Source organism: Rana temporaria, chromosome 2 (assembly GCF_905171775.1).
Source record: "Rana temporaria chromosome 2, aRanTem1.1, whole genome shotgun sequence".
In the NCBI taxonomy this organism is placed as follows: domain Eukaryota; kingdom Metazoa; phylum Chordata; class Amphibia; order Anura; family Ranidae; genus Rana; species Rana temporaria.
The window spans coordinates 233,399,925-233,411,750 of record NC_053490.1 but is presented as its reverse complement, the minus strand read 5'-3'; the positions used below and the strand labels follow the sequence as shown (position 1 = coordinate 233,411,750).

General features: G+C 45.6%; 1 long non-coding RNA gene across 1 annotated transcript; it reads right to left on the bottom strand.

The window, feature by feature from the left end:
• Positions 1-210: 210 nt before the first annotated feature.
• LOC120926559 lies at positions 211-8,100 on the bottom strand. Its single transcript, XR_005746957.1, has 5 exons — positions 7,817-8,100; positions 7,574-7,709; positions 2,426-2,569; positions 1,490-1,652; positions 211-447 (listed from the first exon to the last, which is right to left on the bottom strand). It is a non-coding gene; the product is annotated as an uncharacterized LOC120926559 (long non-coding RNA).
• Between the last annotated feature and the right edge of the window lie 3,726 nt (positions 8,101-11,826).

Below are 11,826 nucleotides of genomic sequence, written 5' to 3'. Positions count from 1 at the left end.
TCAAATATATGGCAATATATTTGGGAAAAATATATTAAGAATGTTTTTTAAAATATATTTTAAATATAAATGTAAATGTACTTCTGAATGCAAAATTAAAAAAAAAAAATACATTCCTATTACATTTTGAAATGCTGTGTATTTATATATTGTATTTTATATATTGTAGGCCTATAAAACCAGCAAACATTTGGAAAAAAAAACTATAAACACAGTACAATACACACAACTTTATTATCATGCAAATATACAAAAACTTCAACACAGGGAATAGAAAGTGGTGTTAACTGTGGTAAATGACATTAATGACATAAAAGTTTATTTGTGGTATTCTGATGAGGTTCCTGATGTTTCCCTTCAAGTGATATTTCAACGCCGCAATTTTTCTCGTAACAGCGTCACTGATCGCACCTTATGAAGTCCCAGGAAACTTTGTCAAAGTAGCAGCTTTAAAAAGTAAATGGAAAATATTATTAGATTTTCCCTGTGAATCAAAAGCCATATAAGACACCTTTCACACTGCTAAAGCTCCGGCGGTTTTTGCAGTGTTTTTGTAGCACTTTTTTTTTTTTTTTTTTAAAGGGAAAAAGTCCAGTTTTTAATGCGCTTTTAAGGTGCTTTGGAAGCGCTGCCCATTAATTTCAATAGACAGGTGCGTTTTATAGCGCTCCCAACCCGCCCCAGACTCTGCTTGCACAACTTTTTCTAATGGTGCGCAAGCGCACTGCCCCAGTGTGAAATTACTCATTGCACTGAAAGGGATGCAGTTTTATGAGCTTTTTAGAGGCTATTTCTAGCGCTAAAACGCCTGAAAACTGCCTCAATATGAAAGGGGTCTAACAGATGCAGTAAATAAAACTAACAAAATTAAGCATGTATAAAAACATCAAAATATTGTAGACTTTTCAAAAATCAGTATAAAAATCAACATCTTGCCTACAACTTGCCTTTTTAGTTCAGACTACTACCAGACTGAGCAAGATATCTCATTTTGACACAACAGTCAAATTGGCTTACAGTCTACATGTCAAAGCTGATGTTTTCATAGGGTCTAACTGTACCTGCTTCTCTCCATCTGTCAGCCGCTTGGAGGCACCGCCTTAAAAGTTACTTTTTATTGAAGTGGTTGCATGTGCCAGCAGCCCCCCTATACTTACATGAGCCCCCTCTCGATCCAGCAATGTCCACAAGAGCCTTGTCTCTCCAGGGACTTGCACTGCCGATTGGCTTTCTGTAGCGGTGGGAGCTATTGGCTCCCGGTGCTGTCAAACACAGCCAGTGAGCCAATTAGGAGATGGGGCCAAGGCAAGGCTCAGTGTGTGATCGGACACACAGAGCTGTGGTTCAGGAGCACCGGCAATGGACCTGAGAAGAGAAGGATCCAAGCTGCTCTGTGCAAAAATCCTTACACAGGGCAGGTAAATAGGACAGGTTTGATATTTAAAAAAAAAAAAAACGATGTATGTTTCGGTACCAAAAGAAAACCTACCTGTTTAGGCCTTGAGTACGACACTTGACAAGCAGATGAGCTCAACTCTTCAGATGGGTGTATCGTGTGCATCACCTTCTGTCCCACACAGTATGAACTGCCACCTTCAGTGCTATTAGCTGCGCTCTTGTGGTTTTCAAAGTATCCATTACGCCAGGAAAATCTATGGAAATGCATAAAAACATTTTAACATAATGGCCTATTTCTTACTATATCCATACATTTCATTTGTTAGAAATTGATTACTTGTGGAAAAATGTACTTTTAAATGATTAGAGGGTTTCCTCCAGTCTGCTGCTGACCCCCCCCCCCCCCACCCCCCACCAGATCAAAAATATTCCAGGAGGGTTTCAACCAAGGTAAAAGTAAGGATGTTCCACAAAACAGAAAATATTACTTGTGCATATAGTATGTAGTTACCTCAGTGCACTCACTCATATTATAATGAATGTAGTACGGTAAACTCCCAGTTACCCAACGATCCCCATTGGTACTGTTGTTTCTGGTTGCTTGAGAGCTAATAGTAACTCTCAAGCATCCACCTCCCATGGCACCCTGCCCCCCTCCCCCTTAGCAGCTAACGAGGGTAACACCCCCAAATTCACATGTGAATGAACCTTAAAGGGCTCATTCACAAGGGCGGTATGCAATGCTCCTCTGAAAAATTATGCAAGGTGGTGAGGAGGCAAAATGTTTACACCAGTAATTGCAGTGAAAGGCACGCGATTGCAGCGCGGTAGTACGGCAATTATATGTTTAAATCAGGTGTGAGGAGGCAACATTGGAGGACACTGTGCCCAGTGATCTTTGACTTCTCCCATGTTGTTCAGGTAGATCTCCACCTCTCTAAGGTTGCCCAACTCTGCATTATGAAAGGGAAAATGATTGGTCAAATTTGTCTATTTCCACCTGCCTGGCTTTCAGAAATGTAACTACCTAGCTGAGAGGTAGGTATATTGACTTGCCTGTAACAATTAGTTGTCTCAGTTGTTGGTTTTCTTCTTCCAAGTGCTTATTCCGTTTTTCCATTCACCAGTTGTCAGTCTTTGTCAGGTGCTTTGACAGCGGCTGGCGGCCCATCTGTCAGAATCACAAAAAAAAAAATATTGAGAGGGGATCAAGAAGTGGTAAGGACGAGTTGGAGGGAGTCTGAGAGGGAAGAATTATTTCCCTTTTCGATGCTGGGAAGACTTTGCACCTGTGCAAGGTGGGGACCCTTTCCTGGAAGCAGCAACACGGTCGGCAGGGCCGGCCCTATGATGGGACCAGGTGGTACCATGGGTACCAGGCAGCACTTTTAGGGGGGCAGCATACTGATGCCCACCAGCCCGTTCCGCCAGCTTCGCTACCCAAATAAAATTGATGTAATTTTTTTCCCCACAAATAGAGCTTTCTTTTGGTGATATTTGATATTTTTTGTGCTATAAATATATATATTTTTTAACTTTTTGCTATAATAAATATCCCCAAAATTTAGAAAAATAAACCATTTTCTTCAGTTTAGGCCGATATGTATTCTACATATTTTTGGTACCAAAAAAACCCCACAATTAGCGTACATTGATTAGTTTGCGCAAAAGACATTGTGGCCGCCGGCAATTCACAGATCCCTTTATACTCCTGGATACATGTATAGAGCAATGGCAGGTCCTTTTATACACCTATATGCATGTACAGAGCCATGACAGGCCCTCTTTATACATCTATAGAGCCATGACAGGCCCTCGTTATACATGTATAGAGCAATGACAGGTCCTCTTTATACTCCTTTATACATTTATAGAGCCATGACATGTCCTCTATATACATGTATAGAGCCATGACAGGTCCTCTTTATACATGTATAGAGCCATGACAGGTCCTCTTTATACATCCATAGAGCCATGACAGGCCCTCGTTATACTCCTTTATACATGTATAGAGCCATGTCAAGTACTCTTTATAGTCCTATATACATTTATAGAGCCATGACAGGTCCTCTTGATATTCCTTTACATGTAAAGAGTAAATGACAGGTCCTCTATATACATGTATAGAGCCATGACAGGCCCTCTTTATACTTCTATATACATGTATAGAGCCATGACAGGTCCTCTTTATACTCCTTCATACATGTATAGAGCCATGACGGGTCCCCTTTAGTTATCATGATATAAAATAATGAATGTGGGGGCCTTTTGGTTGGCGTGATTTTTTTTTCTGGGGGGGGGGGCAGCATTTCATTCTTGGTCCCAGGCAGCACAATGTCTTGGGCCGGCACTGATGGTCGGCCACAGGTTACTTGACCCTGATCTCCTGTACAAATGTATTTTTAAAACATGCTTTATGGCGCCAGCTGCCAGGCTAGGGGGCGGTTGGTTGCGCCGTTGAAGACATTAGCAGTGGCAGTGAGAAGATGAGGGGAGAGAGCTGGGACTACAAGGAGCAGCCAGCCGGAAGTGCTGCATGATCGATGGAACCGGCCGGGGGGGGTGAGATGGAAGCCCTGCATGTAAGTCCGGCCTGGGCTTGCTGTGATATCCGATTCCCCCTTTCTCCTGGTCGCTTGGGGAACTGTTGAGAGGAACAGAGGACAGGCAGACAGGATAGGAGAGGACAGGCAGCAGCGCCGCTCTCCTTGAGTAAAGCCTTCACCGCGGCTGGCTCAGGTACTGAGGTACATAGTGGAAGCACAGGCAGCACGCTCTGTGTTGCAATCCTGCACCCTGTCACATGAAATAATAATAAAAAAAAAAAAAACGGACTGTGCTGTCAAGTTTTTAGTGCCTTGTGTACAGGGGGGGGGGGGGGTGGTACAGAGGGGAACTGGTGGTGGGGGGGTGGGGTACAGAGGGGGAACTGGTGTGTGGGGGGCAGATGTGCGGGGGTACAGAGAGGCAACTGGTGTGTGTATGGGGGGGGCAGATGTGCGGGGGTACAGAGAGGGGACTGGTGTGTGTGTGGGGGGGGGGCAGATGTGTGGGGGTACAGAGAGGGGACTGGTGTGTGTATGGGGGGGGAGATGTGTGGGGGTACAGAGAGGGAACTGGTGTGTGTGTGGGGGGGGGGCAGATGTGTGGGGGTACAGAGAGGGAACTGGTGTGTGTGTGTGTGTGGGGGGGGGGGGGGGTACAGAGAGGGAACTGGTGTGTGTGGGGGGGGGGGCAGATGTGTGGGGGTACAGAGAGGGAACATGTGTGTGTGTGTGTGTGTGGGGGGGGGGGGGGGGGGGAGATGTGCGGGGGTACAGAGAGTGGTGTGTGTGTGTGTGTGTGTGTGTGTGTGTGTGTGTGTGTGTGTGTGTGTGGGGTACAGAGGGGGAACTGGTGTGTGTGGGGCGGGCAGATGTGCAGGGGTACAGAGAGGGTACTGGTGTGTGTGGGGGGCAGATGTTCGGGGGTACAGAGAGGGAACTGGTGTGTGTGTGTGTGTGTGTGTGGGGGTACAGAGGGGGAACTGGTGTGTGTGGGGGGGGGAGATGTTCGGGGGTACAGAGAGGGAACTGGTGTGTGTGTGGGGGGTACAGATGTTCAGGGGTACAGAGAGGGAACTGGTGTGTGTGGGGGGGTACAGATGTTCAGGGGTACAGAGAGGGAACTGGTGTGTGTGTGTGTGTGTGTGGGGGGGTACAGAGAGGGAACGTGTGTGTGTGTGGGGGGGCAGATGTGCGGGGGTACAGAGAGGGAACTGGTGTGTGTGGGGGGGAACTGGTGTGTGGGGGGGGCAGATGTTCGGGGGTACAGAGAGGGAACTGGTGTGTGTGTGTGTGTGTACAGAGGGGGGTCTGGTGTGTGGGGGGAGGGGCAGATGTGCGGGGGTACAGAGAGGGAACTGGTGTGTGTGTGGGGGGGGGGCAGATGTGTGGGGGTACAGAGAGGGAACTAGTGTGTGTGTGTGTGGGGGGGGGGGGTAGATGTGCGGGGGTACAGAGAGGGAACTGGTGTGTGTGTGTGGGGGGGGGGGCAGATGTGCGGGGGTACAGAGAGGGAACTGGTGTGTGCGGGGGTACAGAGCAGATGTGCGGGGGTACAGAGAGGGAACTGGTGTGTGTGTGTGGGGGGGGGCAGATGTGCAGGGGTACAGAGATGAAACTGGTGTGTGTGTGTGTGTGTGTGTGTGTGGGGGGGGGGGGCAGATGTGCGGGGGTACAGAGAGGGAACTGGTGTGTGTGCGGGTACAGAGAGGAAACTGGTGTGTGTGGGGGGGGGGGGGGCAGATGTGCGGGGGTACAGAGATGGAACTGGTGTGTGTGTGTGTGTGGGGGGGGGTACAGAGGGGAACAGGCGTTCAGGATGATACAGTGATGGGGTGATCCGAGGTGTGGACGTTCAAATCCACTTTTTAAAAATAAATAAATGCAGATCTTTTTGCAGATCGAAAAATGTGCATTTAGTATTGTTTTAGTAGGAACAGGTAAAGCATTGTCAGTGTATCTTTCGCTCGTACAGACAGGCAGTTAGGGCCCTTTCACACTGGGGCATTTTTCAAGCGCTTTAGCGTTAAAAAAAGCGCCTGTAAAACGCCTGAAAGAAGCTGCATCTGCAATCCCAATGTGAAAGCTCGAGTGCTTTCACACTAAAGCGCCTGAAAAACACCCCAGTGTGAAAGTGGTCTTAGCGTTAAAAAGAGAGTCTGAAAGAAGCTGCATCTGCAATCCCAATGTGAAAGCCTGAGTGCTTTCACACTGAGGCGCTGAGCTGGCAGGGCGTCAAAAAAAGTCCTGCATGCAGCTTCTTTGCAGCGCTTTAGGAGCGGTTAATACACCGCTCCTAAAGCCCCCTTCCCATTGAGGAAGCTTTTTTTAACGCCAAAGCGCCTAAAAAGCGCCTCAGTGTGAAAGGGGTCTTAGCAGCGCTTTACCAGCGTTTTTCGGGCGCTGGCAGTGTGAAAGGCCTCTGAAAGCACTTGGGCTTTCACATTGGGATTGCAGATGAGGCTTCTTTCAGGCGCTTTACAGGCTTTTTTTAAACGCCAAAGCGCCTAAAAAACGCCCGAAAAACGCCCCAGTGTGAAAGGGGTCTAACACAGCCAGCGTGAGGAAGTGAGCCGGTGCCATCCTCTAGTTGTCTTTGGGCCAGGTCAGGTGCAGGCATGTGGACCATGGCTGAAGTATAGGTGAAGAGGCACCGCAAAAATCTCAGTGAAGGGAGGAACGAAGGGGGGGGGGGGGGTACAAAATGAGGCTTCGCCTAGGGTGTCAAAAATCCTTGCACCAGCAATGCATGAACCCCTCAGTGTTCAGGATGTGTCACAAACCCCCTAGCCACTAGTGAAGAACTACAGGTCACAGCATTAATCCGTGAGATCTAAAGGGGTCACATCCTTAGATCTCAGGGGTTCATGCTGGGACTTGTACTCCATCATTAATTGGGGGGGGTCACATCTTTAGATCTCAGGGGTTCATGCTGGGACTTGTACTCCATCATTAATTGGGGGGGGTCACATCTTTAGATCTCAGGGGTTCATGCTGGGACTTGTACTCCATCATTAATTGGGGGGGGGGTCACATCTTTAGATCTCAGGGGTTCATGCTGGGACTTGTACTCCATCATTAATTGGGGGGGGTCACATCTTTAGATCTCAGGGGTTCATGCTGGGACTTGTACTCCATCATTAATTGGGGGGGGTCACATCTTTAGATCTCAGGGGTTCATGCTGGGACTTGTACTCCATCATTAATTGGGGGGGGGGGTCACATCTTTAGATCTCAGGGGTTCATGCTGGGACTTGTACTCCATCATTAATTGGGGGGGGGGGGTCACATCTTTAGATCTCAGGGGTTCATGCTGGGACTTGTACTCCATCATTAATTGGGGGGGGGGGGCACATCTTTAGATCTCAGGGGTTCATGCTGGGACTTGTACTCCATCATTAATTGGGGGGGGGGGTCACATCTTTAGATCTCAGGCGTTAATGCTTGGACTTGTAGTCCTTCACTAGTTGTGAGGGGGGGGGGGTCAGGTCCTCAGCTCTGAGGGATTCATACAGGGACTTGTTTGCACTTTAGTTACTGGAGGCCATGGTGGTACAATCACCCAGGGGCCACATTGTCCTCCCTGCCCCTCCCCCACCTTTGTGATAATGTAAAACCTTAGACTGTTTTACCTGATCCATGGGAACCTTGACTGGACTTGCTCTCCAGGCCTAAGGCTGTCAGCTCTCCACTGTGCAGCATGGTGACATGTTGTGGAAGAGGAGCTATATAACTTCCTTTTAGCACTGTGCACATGCTGTATGGTAACTGGGAAGATACAGAATGAGAACTATTTAGCAGGGAATAGACAAATAAAACTAAACTCATACACCAAACTTTCACAATTCTAATGTTATTTGATAAAAGACACTTACCTGATACAGAGAGTTCTCTCCAAGCATGGTTCCAGCCTGAGCCTTCCACAGACTAGGCCTTAACAGGAAGTGAGAGGTGAAGGTTCAGCTCTCTGGTTCCCACTTCCTCCCACAGACTTGCTGTATTGATTCTGAGTGCAGTCTCTATCATCCTGTTTAATGAATTTTCCCCCAGAGCAGGATTTACATATTAGGAGATTGTTGGCACAGAAATCATCCCCCATCCCAATAAAAGGAACAAGAAAAAAGAAATGGGGACAATATTTATACATGTAAGTGATGGGAGATGCATTCTAGGGATATATAATGTACCTTCATTCTGCTATATATGTGTGTGTGTGATAAATATACTATGTGTGTAATTGTGTGTATATATATATACACACACACAAGAATGCAGCTCTCATCACTTACATATTTATCTTCCAGCCCAGCCCAGTATTGACACACGGCAGCAGTGCAGCTTGGGCAGGGATATGACACTTAAAGCGGAGTTCCACCCAAAAGTGGAAACTCCACTTATCTGCCTCTTCCCCCCTCCATTGTCAAATTTGGCACCTTTCGGGGGAGGGGAGCAGGTTCCTATTATTCGCAGCGGGGAGATCAGTCAGAAGTTCGTCCCCCTCCTCCCCCCGCTGCTGGGCCATTCAGAAAGTGCAGAACACTTTGGGCATGCGCAGTAGGGAACTGGCTGGTAAGCTGCAAGGCCAGTTTCCATTAGGGCCAGTTCACACCATAGAACCGCAGTCCGCATGCATTCCAGATGCTTTTCTGCATGCGTGTTTTTGATTAATTCCAGTGCATTTTCCCCCCTCTTTTTTCTTAACCTTAAATAAGGACATGTGTGTTCAGGTGCGTTTCAGTGCGTTTTTGATGTGCTTTACAGTGTTACAGTCCACTGCAGGAAAAATGCAGCATGTTCTACTTTTTTTTCTGGAACTGGAACACACTGGAACTGCAGGCACTGGTGTGAACTATGCCATTAAAAACCATATAACCTCCATGCAGAAAAAAAATGCACTGGACTGCATGTGGTGTGAATTGGCCCTTATAGGCAATGGCAGTGGCAGCACCCGAGAGCCGATGGAAACATTGGCTGGAGTACCAACATCGCCGGATTCCAGGACAGGTAAGTGTCCTAAGATTAAAAGTCAGCAGCTGCAGTATGTGTACAGTGTGTGTACAGTGTGTGTGTGCGTGTGTACAGTGTGTGTGTACAGTGTGTGTGTACAGTGTGTGAGTGTACAGTGTGTGTACAGTGTGTGTGTGTGTACAGTGTGTGTGTACAGTGTGTGTTTTTGTGCTGGGGGGGAACTTTAATATCCCAATTTCTTTTAATTGGCTGCTGGAATTACCCTTCGGCAGGTACCAAGTCCAAACATTGGACTTAGTATAAAAAGAATATACAGTATATATACTATATTGGCAAAAGTATTGGGATGCCTGCCTTTACACACACAGGAACTTTAATGGCATCCAAGTATATAACGGCTTCACCTCTTCTGGGAAGGCCGTCCACAAGGTTTAGGGGTGTGTCTATGGGAATGTTTGACCATTCTTCCAGAAGAGCATTTGTGAGGTCAGGCACTGATGTTGGATGAGAAGACCTGGCCCGCAGTCTCCACACAAATTCATCCCAAAGGTGTTCTATAAGGTTGAGGTCAGGACTCTGTGCAGACCAGTCAAACCAAACCAAACCCAAACTCGCTCATCCATGTCTTTATGGACCTTGCTTTGTGCACTGGTCCAAATCATTTGGTGGAGGGATTATGTTGTGGGGGGGAGGGGGGATTATGGTGTGGGCTTGTTTTTCAGGGGTTGAGTTGGCCCCTTAGTTCCAGTGAAGGGAACTCTTAAGATGTCAGCATACCAAGATATTTTGGACAATTTCATGCTCCCAACTTTGTTGGAACAGTTTGGGGAAGGCCCCTTCCTGTTCCAACATGACTACGCACCAGTGCACAAAGCAAGGACCATAAAGACACTGGCCCGGATTCAGAGAGCAATTGCGCCTGCGTAACCATAGTTACGCAGCGCAATTGCTGACTTGCTCCGGCGTTACGAATGCTCCTGATTCAGGAACATTGTAACGCCGACTGCAGCCTAAAATCTGCGTGGCATAAGGCTCTTATGCAACGCAGATTTTAGGCTGCATTCTTGCGATAACCGCTAGGGGGCGCTCCCATTGTGCTCAGTGTATAGTATGCAAATTGCATACTAACACCGATTCACAATGTTGCACGGGCAAGTTACGGAGTTTCCGTACGGTGTCTTTAGCGTAAGGCTGCCCCTTCTAATAGTAGGGGCAGCCAATGCTAAAGTAAATTTGAATTTTACGTCGTTTGCGTAAGTGATTCGTGAATGGCGCTGGACGCCATTCACGTTCGCTTTGAAGCAAATGACGTCCTTGCGACGTCATTTGCCGCAATGCACGTCGGGAAAGTTTCCCGACGGAGCATGCGCTCTACGCTCGGCGCAGGAGTGCGCCTAATTTAAATGATTCCCGCCCCCTACGGGATCATTTACATTAGGCGCCCTTACGCAGGGCAAGTTTACACAGCGCCCCCGCAATTTACGGAGCTACTGCTCCGTGAATCGCGGGTAGCGCAGTAAATTTGCGGGGGCGCGGGGCAAAAACGCTGCCCTGCGCCTCCGTAAGAAAGGGGCAAATTCTACCTGAATCTGGGCCACTGATGAGCGAGTTTGGTAATAATAGTGCAACTTCTGATTCATGGATTAAACAGAACATTGAAGATTTATATCCAGTGTTTATCTCGGTACTCTGTAAGCAGACAAGATCCTTGGACTGTGGATGTGGATATCTGAAGGTTCTCATTCATTCAGGTCAATCAATAAATCAAGGTAACTGGACTTGCTGTATTTCAAGACGTTTTGCTGGTCCGCCGACAAGCGTTCTCAATTCAGAATGACGTGTACGAGAATTCTTTGGGAAAAGAAAGTGGATACGAGAGGTTTATCTGCTTTGTATTAAATGGATTATGTGCTTAAAATCTTATAAAAAAAAATTATATTTTATTTGAATCTTTTGGTTTTTATTTTTATTTTATTTTAAAAGAGTAAAACAAACAAAATTAAAATGGGAGTGGGTCTCTTATAAATGTATTCAGAATGTTATCAATGTTTTATTTATTTTTTTCTTTCAAGTCAATATTACAAAAATATCAGAAAAAATATATTTTAAAAATATATTTTCTGATAGATATCTTTGGAAAATACATTTAAATTATATTTTTGGAATGCATTTACAAGTATATTTAAAAATATATGTTTAAATGCATTTTTTATATGTTCAAAAATATCTAGAAAATATATTTACAAACATATATTTTCAAATATATGCCTTTGGGAAATATATTTAAATTATATTTTTGGAATGCATTTACAAATGTATGTAAAAATATATGTTGGAATTACTTTTTTATGTGTTAAAAAAAATCTGAGAAATATATTTAAAAAATATATTTTCCAATATATGTGTTTGGAAATACATTTAAATTATATTTTTGGAATGCATTTACAAGTATATTTAAAAATATATGGTTGAATGCATTTTTTTTAGATTTTCAAAAATATCTGGAAAATATATTTAAAACAATATATTTTCAAATATATGCCTTTGGAAAATATATTTTAATTTACATTTTTGGAATAGATGTAAAAATATATTAGCGTAGGCAAATATATTGTAAATATATTTAAAATATATAATTTTTTTAAACAAATATATTGGAAATATATTTTTCTTCCGTATGGGGTACTCTGCAATACCCCCGCACAATACTCTGCAATACCCCTGCCAGTACTCTGCAACACGCATCACAGATCGCGGTAAATTGGCGCTGATAGCGGCAGTTTACCACGTGATCGCTCCGTCCAATGACGGAGCGATCACATGTAAACAAACCGGCGTCATTTAATGATGCCGGTTCCTCCCTCCTCTCTCTGTACCGATCGGTACAGTGTAAGAGGAGAGAGGGTGTCAGCAGCGC